The 12,597-nt window shown below is 36.1% G+C and overlaps 1 long non-coding RNA gene across 1 annotated transcript; it reads left to right on the forward strand.

The window, feature by feature from the left end:
* The first annotated feature begins 699 nt into the window (after positions 1-699).
* LOC125962703 (uncharacterized) lies at positions 700-10,745 on the forward strand. The gene is made up of 4 exons (XR_007474290.1): positions 700-859; positions 1,681-1,765; positions 2,740-3,372; positions 8,129-10,745. It is a non-coding gene; the product is annotated as an uncharacterized LOC125962703 (long non-coding RNA).
* Positions 10,746-12,597: the final 1,852 nt, after the last annotated feature.

Raw genomic sequence — 12,597 nt, forward strand, 5'->3', positions numbered from 1 at the left:
AGTATTTTCTTTAAATCCTTCCACAAGACTTGTTCTTTGACACAGCCATGACTGATCTGTTCTCTAAACTTCATCCTCTCTTTGCAAATTGGTGTTAATAGCAACTAGTGAGCAAGCTTTCAATAACTGTCCCTGGAAATCAAAGCCATTCAACCTAGAAAAACTCCATCTGGAAAAAAGGACCATAACTAGCACTCGTTGATAGTAAGTTGGCTGTCAGAACTGACATTCTATATATCCACACGGAAGCTCTATAATGCTTGATAGAAAATCACAGGAATAGCTATCTACTCGCTTGCTATTGGATATAAAATGCAAAATATCTACTATCTTAGGAAAAATAGTTCTATTGTCACCTATTTGATGAATTAGTTGTTAATATATTTGTAAAGGCTTTTAAAAGGTATATATATATCTATCCATATATTATATATATACATATTACATATATAATTGTTAATATATTTGTAAAGTCTTTTTAAAAGGGGATATAGACATATGTAGATATATATATATATCTCTACACACACAACATCTCAAAAGGTGTTCTGTTCTTTTTAATGGTTTCTGACTTCCCAGTACTCTCTTTCAAAACATACCTAGCTCTACCTGACTCTCATATATTTATTATTCTAAGCTTTGAAAAGTTGAAGGAAAAAAAGGCCAACTGCAGTTTAAGTACACATGGCACAAGCACTTGTAGAAAATCTGTGGTTGCTTGGCAACCAGAGGGTGCCTATTTGGAGAGTTCAGAGAAGCGCGCAATGAGACTTTAGGATGGATGAAGGGCAGTGGGAGACACTGAGTTGACTGAAACGATTCGGAACATGGAGACAATATTCAAATAACATACATCACTGTATGTAATTATTCCTAAACAGAATGTTGCTGCTCAGCTCACCTCTGTAGATATAAGAACCAGAGGGCTTCAGAGACCTAATAGAATCTTAATTTTTGAATTTTACTTCTATGAATATGCCTCATGCAGTCAGGGTTTGTGGTAACAATACTGAAATAGAACGTTAATGACCAGAGTAGTTATCATTGCCTCCTTGGTCAGTTGATATGTTAGTCAAAAAGATTAGATTTTTGAAAGTCTCACCATCCTTAATAAAGATCAACAATCATTAAAAATTAACCACATGCTGATTTAATCAACATATAGCTTTGTTAATTACTAGTTCTTTCTTCATGTCCATCTGTTTTCAAGATTTTAGTGAACCTGTGCCAGATGTTCATGTAAATATAATAAGCTGGTTGCCATGTAAATATAACATTTTCAAGTGTGTTGTGTAACAAACAGCCTTTCAATTTATGCATACTATTGTCTGTGTTTTGTCTTCAGTGGCTTAAATACAAAACTGATAACTTTGTTAAAAGCCCCATTAGGCACAGTTTCTATTTGAAGCTGTGTGTCTCTGTGTGTGTGTCTATGTGTGTGTATGTTTGTTTGCATTGGTTGCTTTTTAGTTATTATATATTGTGCTAGGTGTTCAGACCCTTTTAAGATGTAGCAAAGCATTTGCAGAGTGTTCTGGATATGTCAGCATAAAAGTGAGATAGAACTATTTATTCCATTCTCACTTAGTTCAATAGTGTAATAAAATAACTGCCAAATTCACAGTAAATATGATCCATTTATCTTAAATGGCAAAATTGTGAAGTGATTCATGTATGTAGATGCTTCAGTTTTGGGACTCTCAAGACCATCCCAGCCTCCATGCTATCCGGAAAACTCACTTGATGAATTGGAGGCCAGACACAGGTATTTTCACATTTTTACATAAGGGATTGCTCAAATTGATCAAACTGAAGGATGATGAAAATGGTCAGTAGAAAGATTGTAAGAATCAAATAAGGGCAAATTTGGGCTTTTTGAAGAAGAAAGTGCATTTTAAAATACTGCCCTGTACAAGAGGCTTAAAATATTGCTTCAGTAGCAGTTTAATAGCAATCAAAATGTTTGAACCCAGGTGGTTATGGATATAGCAATCAAGAGGAATCTAAATCACAATGTAACATTGAAAAGGAAATGAATTTAAAGAAGTTCAGATCAAAGGCAAATTGTAAAATAAGTATTAATCCCCAAGACTGTTCACATTTTACCTGAATTTAAGAGGTCAGTAAATTAAATTCACTAACAAAGTTTAGTGGCAGAATATTATCTGTATAGCCAAGAAAAGAAAAAAGAAAAAAAAAAAAACCTGTGGCGTTTTTTAAAAAAAGAAAACCAGTTTGAATAAAGTAAAAAAATCAATTTTAAAGGAAAATAAGGTATACTGTGTAAGAAGAGGAAGCTGTCCCTTTGTGACTTCACAGGAGGGAACAAAGCAGATCTCACTGAGATTCTAACCAGAATCTCTAAAGCAAACTATAAATCAGAATGCTCAGAATGAGAACTTGATAACAGAGACTTAGGAAGAGAGGGTAAAAACTCCTTAATAAATATGTATGTACATAGTTTTCACCATTTTATTGGATCTTCATTTACTTTTCATTTAATTTTTAAATGAGTAATATAGTTACATGGTTCTAAGCATATGTGAAAAGATACGTAGTATCAATTTGCCCACCACATTTCTCTTTTTATCTCATCTGCTCAGTTCCCAGCAGCTCTTTCCATGTTACCACTGTTCTTGGGTTCCTTAAGTATCTTTCCATAGTTTTGTGGTGCGTGTAATAAACAAATTTGAGTATTTATTTCCTATGGCCCCCCAAAATACCCTGGATCCTGAGAAGAGAAACATTTCCTGCCATATCAATAAACAAAGGATGTCACAGTCATCAAGGATTGCAGCCCTCCAACGGGAGCCAAGGAAACTCAGGGCTGAAAAGAATACCTGCCATCTAGCAGCCATCAGGCTGCAGCCACGCCCTGTGGTGAGCCCTGAGGAAACTCAGGATGTGTCAGGATACCGGCCCCAGATAGCTGAGGTGCATATCAAAGGAATGATTTCAGTGAGCCCAGACTCTTGCATCCTCCCATACATAGAAAAGTACTAAATTCCCTAACTTGAGATATGTTTTTCTTTAATTGACAATAACCTTTGACGTTCCTGACTACCTGTCCTTTGTTGCAAAACTCCTATATATCCTGGCTTCTCCCCTCACCTCCTCAGAGCAGTTTCTCAGAGTTATCTGTAACACTGTCTCTCGGGCTGCAGTTCTCATTTTGCCCCAAATAAAACTTTATTCACAGCTCTCACAGTTGTGCATATATGTTTTTTTAAGTCAACAGTTATGGTGGCGACGAAGAAGGGACCCACATTGGACTTCTCACCTTTGCCTGAACTCTACAAGGAACCGGAGACTTGGTACCAGCAGAGTCTGCTTGCACCCATCCGCCTCCTCGGAGAGTCCAGACGAATTTGGGTAAGTCTTTCCTAGTTCTCAGTTATGATCATGAGTTTTATTTGGCAGTGTAGCAGGTACCCACCTCCTCCCAGTTGAAAGATACTGGGAGGGGGGCTTTGTTGAAAGATACCAGGGAAATACCCACCCAGTCGAAAGATAGTGGGGTGGGGGGCCTGATTGAAGGATACCAGGGTTTGCTCAGTTGCGGGAGACTGAGTGGTCTTGGCTGAGTGGTTAGGTAAGAGGCTGACCTAACGCTTTTCCTCAATTCAACTGGCTTAATAGAATTTGTCAGGATAAAAGTGAAGATATTACGTGAGAGAGTTGCCCCGAAGAAAAGGAACAAGACTCCTCCCAGCCAGTTATGGCTTTCTCTGGCGACTGAGAAACTTATGGGAGTGGTAGAGGCAGTCCTCACACCGTGCAGTGGTCTCATAGGGAAAGCCACTCATTAAAACACTTGCTCGTCCAGGGGTCGTGGATAAGAATTGGCCATTCAGCGATCCAAGCACCCGCCGTGGTCTTAGACCACCGAAGGGAGAAACTGAGCCACATAAGAGGGCTGAAACGACTCTGGGGTGACTCCTAGAGGGGTTAAGCTCACAAGCAATAATACCACACAATTTCACTAGTAAATTTCATCCCTGACAAATTCAACTTAAAATGAGAGATAGACTCTCTCAAACACAAAAACAAGGGGCATCAGAAAACCGACCTCCGACTAACACCCAAGCCAGATTCATATAAAACACGTACGGAGCTCATACTTACAAGTACCTAGTTAACTGGGGAAATTATAAAGGAGAACTCAACCTAAATGGCCAAATTGGGGTTCTTTGATATTCCCAAAATTGCTATTTTTGTGTGCACAATTAGAAAAAAAAAAGAAAAAAAAAAGCCGTCCATTAAGATCAAACAGACTGAATGGAATGCTTACTTTAATTGCTATCTAGAAACTTCTAAAAGAAGAAATGATAGAGTAAATTTTTGAAACTATGTCAGAACTAAAAAAGGGTGCTAGCACTCTGTCTCTGAATCTGTCTCTCCCTCTGCTCCTCCCACGAATCCTTTTCTATCAGAAGTGCCTGGCCCAGGCGCTCTTCTTCTCTCCAACTCTTCTGCCCCCTGCTGTTCCCTCTTTCCCAGTATAGGAGGATAAAAAAAAAAAATCAGAAGTGATTATAGCTCCCTTTAAGAAGAAATCTATTACAGGGAGAAGTGAACCGTCCTCGGTGCTTACTTACACACTCCGGACCCAAGCAGAACTTACAGCCTTGGCTAAATTTCCTGATCCGAGTCAGGATCCGTTGGGACTAAGAAATTTGAGTTAACCATCCAGACCTACAAGCCTCTATATCAATTAGTATTTACTTAGTTGGAAATTAAAGGAAATCTCACCCTAAAAACGAGGAGGCTCTTTGTATTGCGTACGCGGTTAAGTTAAGGTTGAAAAGCTGGCTTGATAAAAATATCTTTTCAGAATTCTGACTTTAAACAAAGCCCTTCTAGGGGGAAACTTGCATTTCTCTTCCTGTGTCTTTGAGATGTAAATGTTCTACCTGATCTTCCTAGGACGTTCTGTGTGAACATGTATGTGTTTTGGAAACTTGGCCTCTGCCATGCTATTTCTTGAGAGTAAACTCTCCGGATTTTACTAAGGTGACATCCTCCCCGGCACGCTTATGGGGAAGCCTCTTGCGTCTTACTGGTTTGAATCACTATTAACATGTATTTTATTAATGGCCAAATGATGGATCCTTTTAAACTGGAGAAACTAACAAATTGGTGAATCTAGAGCACTCTCATAAATAGCTGTTTTATTGGTACCTATAAAACAAAAATCAAACTGAAGAAAAAAATAGAAAGGATAGATATATCTAATGGTTAACCTAAGAACTTCTTTAGTGTAAAACAAGAAAAGCTGGATTGGGAAGCTTCATTTGTGGTCTTTGCTTCTCCTCAATGGGTCTTAACAGATGCTAATAAAGCTTAGAATAATTAATGTTAACAGGAAAAATCCTGTAAGGGAAGTCTAGATGCTATTTCCAACAAGGTAGAAATTTTAAAGGAATTCTCTCAAATGAATAAAGAAACCTTTAGATGGTTATTTAAAATGGGATAAATCAGATGGACATTTATGTGATTAAAACACAAGGTTTTGATATTACTACACTACCTAAGGTTAAATGGGCCAAAAGGGACCCCCTACTGGTCCCTCATTAAAAGCCAAATAAGTCTGTTCTATTTACCCCAGTTTTAAAATATACATTTAAGGGGCTAGAAAAAAAATTTACACTGAGATACCTGACCAACAATTATTTGGGGCAACAATTAGAACAAAGGGCCTGAGTTCCTCAGCTCAACCCCACTCTGGGGATCCCAGAGCTTTTTATATAAAAATTGATAAAATGGACAAGGAACAAAAAGAAGAACTTCTAGAACTCCTCCTGTAAGATAAAAGCTTGTTGATTAGATCCTAATAAAAGCTAAAGTTAAAGGTATACAAGCTGACAGAATTGAGATGAAAGTGTATAAAATGAGTATATTTAAATGGGTTTTCTATAAGGTGGTGACATCTCTTTTGTTTAATTATATCGTGGGATAGGCATGTTTCACTGGTAAATACTTCCCCTGTGTGGTATTATAAGACAAGGCATATAGATTGCCCCTCAGAAAATATTAAACATACTAAGGAAAAGCAATAGGTTTACCTGAGCCATACAAATAAGTAAAAACTGGGATCTAACATTCAATGGCTAATACAAATAAATATAGTGATTTTGCTCTGAGCTTAACTTGTGAACTCAAAATGAAGGTCTTTGCTGAATGCCTAATACAAACCTTTGAAGGCATAATAAACTCTACAGTTCTAGAATATAGAACTCGTAAAATAAGTTTCAGTTTAGTTAGAACTCTTGTCACTGATAAAATCTTTTAGTATTATTTAGGTGGCAGACCTGTTCTTTGGGGAACTAAAAAACCACTGTCTTCTGCAAATCTCTACGAACCAGAATGTAAATACGGACCACAAGGGCCCAAGACTGAGCCTAATTAGCTCAACCAAACAAGACCTGAAACCAAGGGAAAAAAGTGGCAGTTTTAAAATTCACACCGCTGAAAATGCTGCCTCAGCCAAACTTTACAAATAGTAAAAAGTCTTAGTCATCTGAGCAAGCAACTTTAATGTATTCCAACTGTTTGTTAACTAATAATTTTGTATTGTAATACCTGATTCATAACTAAGTTTCTAAGTAAAGCCATGAGATCTCTAGTTTTGCCTGTTTATATGTCTGTGTACGCATTATACATGCGATATCTCTACCTCTGAAAAGTATTATCAAAACTGAATTTATAAAGAGCTCTATTCAATTTAAAAGTAAGTGCTTACAAATTAAATATAAAAGAAACCAGCCAAAATGACTTTCAGGTTCACCTGAACTGGGAAATAAAATATTCAATATTAAGTTGATACCTAGTATTAAAGTGTGTTTGTTGATCTAATTAATATAGACTTGTCTTCAGAGTCATCAATATTAAGTATAATACTTTATTGTACCTAGGTTTAATAAAAGTCAAATAAGACCTTATTATATCTGTTGCAAGGAAAATAACTTGATATGATGAGACTTTAAATGTAAAAGAGATAAGAACTTTTGGGTAAACTCTTTAAAAATAAGTATATTTTAGAAATCTCTACTTAAGGTGATCTTCACAGATATTTGGTAACTCAAAGTTCTAGAATTGTGCTAGTTTAAGTAATGGAAGTTTACTGAGTAGATAATTTCCAAAAAATTAAGATACTGAGACATTATTTACTAAATAGAGAAACTAAAGGTATTTAGGACTATTAATGAAAATGTCTGATGCCACCCTGAGATGTTCTCTAAAAGAAAACAAATGTTTTCAGAAATTATCACTGATATTTATGTTCACCAAACTACAAAATGCTAATGTAAAAAACAGTTCATAATTGCTTACTTCTTAATTTTCACTAGAAATCAAGGTTTTTAAGAGTTGAGGATCCAAATTTAAACATGTAATTAAAGCCAATAGAAATAATATGGGAACATATCAGTGTACAGAAGGAAAGTAGAATGTGTGTTTCAGTAAAGAAGATATGAAGAATGGAATTACATTTTATTGAGGGAAAAGAAAGAAAGTATGTCTTAGAACTGGTTGGTTTATTTGCATGGCAAAAAGAAGGGACTGGAACTAAAATTAACTTGTAAGGAAACAAGTCAGTTTTGTTAGCTAGACTAGGAGAATATTTCCTCATTTTTGTGATTGCATAATTCTCTTTTGATCCTGTGTGGTGACATGGTCACAGGGTGCTCTCACTGGTGCCTTACTCCATCACACCCAGCGGCCTTGTCTGATGACAGTGCTGTTTAACATGGTTTCTGTCCAGGGAAGTCCCCCTGAAATGTATTTTAAAATATGTTACTATTGGAATGTTAGATAATTTTATTTGTTTCTAATTATCATGTTCCAGTCTATAATTTGGATATTCCTGCAAGCTCCAACATGTCCACCCACACCATGGATTTTATACTTTCTTGGACTGATGACCTTCTCTGACATTGTCTCTTTTCTCCAGTTCTTACCATATTTGTGTTGGTCTGATATGTGTAGTGAACATCTTATAATATATCTAGTGACCCTGTGTTTCTGACTCTATCCTTAAAGTTATAATTGTGATGTCAGAAACACGTCGGACTTTATTTCCTGATGCATTTTTGAGTGGTTGCATTTACCCTGTACTTCTTATTTCCAGACAATTCCACATGAGAAATAGGCACCATGAAGATATATGAAGCAGATTGTGTGAGTTTCTGTGCCGTTAAGTGATCCATATTTGTTGTTTTTTTAAAATTGTTTTGCCACTTTGGTTAAATGAATAAGTATTGTTTCACAGTGACCTATGATCCTGTTGTATTTTAAAAACTTTTTGATATTTTTAACAAACTTCTCAAAATCTAACTAAATTTGTTTTGGAAATTTATATGAAATCCCTAACATCTCATATGTCTTGATATACTGTCATAATTCTAGTTATTCTAAAATGCTATATGTCACAGAAACATCCAAGTTTCCTACTAATTGCATTATACTCAAATCTTTAACCATGCTATTTTAAGTTTTGTCCTGATGCTTTTACAAAATGAAGATTTTCAAGAAGACTCATAAAAAGAACTTTTTAAACAAAGATAAGTTTCTGATGGCCTGAACTATGTAACACTGAACTATGTAACAAATGACGGGAAACCTGATTACTTTATCCAAATCAACAGGAATCAATTACATGGGACTGAATTAACTGATGAATATGATTTATAACTTTATTACTTTGGGAAATATACTAGCTTTAATATTTGTTTTTCAGAAAAACCTTTTCTCTTATGCTATGACCTACAAGTTGATAAAGTATACACTTGTAAATAAAGATAAAACATTTATCTTTTTCGTTCTACCTGATCCTACCAGAATTTGGCTTCTCCAGGTGGCTCTCCTATGGACTTGATGGTTTATTGCAACTAGATTATAACTAGTTATACTAATTGTTTTAATTTGTTCTTTGTTTCCAAATTGTTTATGATTGTATCTACCCTCTGCATTATGACTTTGTCAATATTACTAGCTGCATTACTTACCCTGTCTATTTTATAAGATCGTTGTCTCTTACAGCACTCAGTGATAGTAACCAGGCTACTAGCCTACTGAATTCTTAGGTCTCTATGATGAAAAAGCAGTGCTACAAAACCACATGGTCCTTGACGTCCTTACCGCATCTCAGGGAGGTACCTGTGCCACAATTCAAACTGAATGCTGTGTTTTCATATCTGGTGAATCTTCTAATATAACACGTTTAATTAACCATATGAAAAATCAGATTTTTTCCTTAAGTGACCCACTCCCAAGTCTTGATGACCTCTTAGAAAAATGGTTTGGCGTGGGAAGCTCTTGGCTTAAACATTTACTTATAACTCTATTAATGTTATTAGCTATATTATTTGTATTTTGCCTGTTTTACAAGATTATTGTTTCTTGTATTACTAAATGTATGACTGAGCCTCCAACAAAAATAATGATGACTAGGCAACTTGAAGCAGTTGATCAAATATACAGTTCTGTATGTGATCAACAATTGTAATAGTGCAACTCTAGATATGGGAAGATGCAACTAGGGAAAACATTTCCTGGATCAGATTAGATTAGTAAAACAGAGGATCCAGAGAATCTTTAATTATCAACAGGGCCTAATCCGAAAATTAGTACCTGGAGTGGCATATCAACAGGAACTTTTGTCTGATCTGGGATGAGCCTCCCAGCACTGTGGGACAAAATTGGCCATGAAATGTTTACCAAATATTGGTCGCATTCCTGACCAAGAGGAGGATATCTGAGAAATGAAATATTTTCTGCCATATCAATAAACAAAAGATGTCACATTCATCAACAATTGCAGCCCTCCAACATGAGCCTAGCCAAGGAAACTCAGGGCTGAAAAGAATAACTGCCATCTAGCAGCCATGAGGCTGCAGCTGGTGAGCCCTGAGGAAACTCAGGATGTGTCAGTATACTGGCCCCAGATGGCTGAGGTGCATATCACAGGAATTATTTCAGTGAGCCAAGACTCTTGCATCTTCCCATACATAGAAAAGCGCTAAATTCCTTAACTTGAGATATCTGGTTTTCTTTAACAATAATATCTTGACGTTCCTGACTACCTGTCCTTTGTTGCAAAACTCCTATATATCCTGGCTTCTCCCCTCACCTCCTCAGAACAGTTTCTCAGAGCTATCTGAAATGCTATCCCCTGGGCTGCAGTCCTCATTTTGCCCCCCCAAAAAACTTTACTCACAGCTCTCACATTGTGCATATATTCTTTTTAAGTCAACAATCCCATGAGTGTATCATTTTACACAGCCAGGCCAAAGGGACTTTGAAGATAGAGTTAAAACTGTAAACTTTAAAAGAGGGAGAGTATCCTGGATTATTCTGATGGGCTCAGTATAATTACATGAGCCCTTAGAAACAGAAAGAGGCAGAAGAGCTGTCAGAGAGATGTAACCCCGGAAGAAGAGGCAACAGAGAGAGAGTCGAAGCATGACAGGGACTTGACCTGTCATTGCTAGCGTTGATTATGGAGGAAATGGATTATGAATCTAGTCATCCAACAGCCTCCAGAATCTGGGAATGGCTCTCAGATGACAACCAGCAAAGAAACAGTCCTATAAATGCAAGGAACTGAATTCTGCCAACAACTTGAATAAGCAAGAAAATGTTTTCATCTAGAGCCTCCAGAGAGGAACAGCCTGCTGACACCGTGATTCTAACCTGTGTCAGATTCGACCTACAACACTATAAGAAAATAAATGTGTGTTGTGTTAAACTGCTAAATTTGTGTTAATTTGTTATAGCACCAATAGAAAACTAAGGCATCCCCCTTTCTTGCACAAACATACCATACTATAAATACTGATCCCGACCTTGCTTTTTTCACTTAAAAATATATCTTGGAGATCTTCCCATATCGGCACATAGACAGCATCCTCATTCTCTATATTTTTTTCTTATCTTACAGCTTCACAGAATGTCATTTTTGTATCAATCTTACTTTATTTAACTAGCTATCTATTGATGGATATTTATGCAGTTTCCAAGCTTTTGCTTTACAGGTGATGTTGCAAAATTAGCCTGTGTGTGTAGGATATCCATAAAGTAAATTTCCAGATGTGAAATTAGTCAGAGAGAACACATGTTTACAATTTTGATAGATATTCAAATATTACCCTCCATAGAGGCTGTGCCAATTTGGACTTTCACCAATGATGTATAAAAGTGCTAGTTATAAAATTTAGATAATGTTGCCCATATCAAAAATGAATAATGCTCCCTCATGCATTTTAATATGAACTTCTCACAATGAGTGAAATAACACCAAATTTATTCTGGTTTGAGTGATCAATTATATGGTCATTCTAATTTTTGGTGCAATCTTTACATTCTCTACCATGTTCTTCACTTTTCCTCTCTATTTCCTTGTAGCTTTTGAAAGGTCACTGCTGATTTTGGTAGTCCTTGTGGTTACTCTGTAATATATGGATTTATACATCTTCCAGTTTCATGGAAAATGGAAGTTGCAATGTTTTGTTTGGTTCTATTTTATTTGTGATCTTATTGCTTTCACAACATTTTCAGGAGAAAGGGAAAGATGCTACTTCTCAATTGTGGTAGGCGTCTCAGATAGTACCCACTGATCCCTGCCTCATATTCATGCTCTTGTGGAATGCCCTCCTCTTGAGCATGGGCTAGACTTTACTGACTTGCTTCTAATAAAAGAACACTGCAAAACTGATGGGTTGTCACTTCCAAGATTATGTTATAAAATATCATGGCTCAGTCCTGAGCTTTCTCTTTCTCTCTCACTCTCAACTTGATCATTCACTTTTGGGAAGCCAAGAAGTGCTTTATTGTGAAGTAGCACTATGAGAGTCCCACATGAGTGGGCTTGGAAATTGATCTTCTGAGTCTTGCCCATAGCCATGAGAGTGAGCTTGGAAGCAGATCTTTCCCCATTCAAGCCTTAAGCTGGAATGCAGCCCTGGTTTGAATACTTAATTACAGCTTCCTGAGAGACTCTAAGCCAGAATTATCCAGCTGCACTGTTACTGAATTGCTGACCTATAGAAACTGTAAGATAATAAATGTTCCTGGATTTAAGCTGCTAAATTTTAGGCTAATTTGTTATAAACCAATAGATAACATAAATCAATGCATTTCATACAGCTAATATCCAATTTACCATTATAGAGACCAAGAATAAATTCTAATATGGCTCTAAACTAAAAATGAAAGAAGAAAACATGCAAAACATTACAGAGAAAGAAGCTGCAGTAACTTTATTCTCTCAACTTAAATTTCAGCATTATTTACAAATTACCCAAACACACTAAAAAACTTTTTAAATTGTACAAATCGCTAATACATTTTATAAGAAATGTCATGTCACCAAATTTTGTTAATAAAAATTCCAATTTAGGAAAATTAATGGAGGGGAGAATGATAGGTGTGCATATGCATTATTATTTTCTTTTCATTTTGTATTTGAGGACATTCTTTGTTTATGACAGCTCAGGTGAATGAATTTAGATAGAAAGTCATTTTTTTCTATGTTCATGACCAGAAAATCCCAAGAGCAAACTTAAAGATATGATGTATCTACCCAACATAAATTATGAT

Source organism: Orcinus orca, chromosome 1 (assembly GCF_937001465.1).
Source record: "Orcinus orca chromosome 1, mOrcOrc1.1, whole genome shotgun sequence".
NCBI classification, from domain to species: domain Eukaryota; kingdom Metazoa; phylum Chordata; class Mammalia; order Artiodactyla; family Delphinidae; genus Orcinus; species Orcinus orca.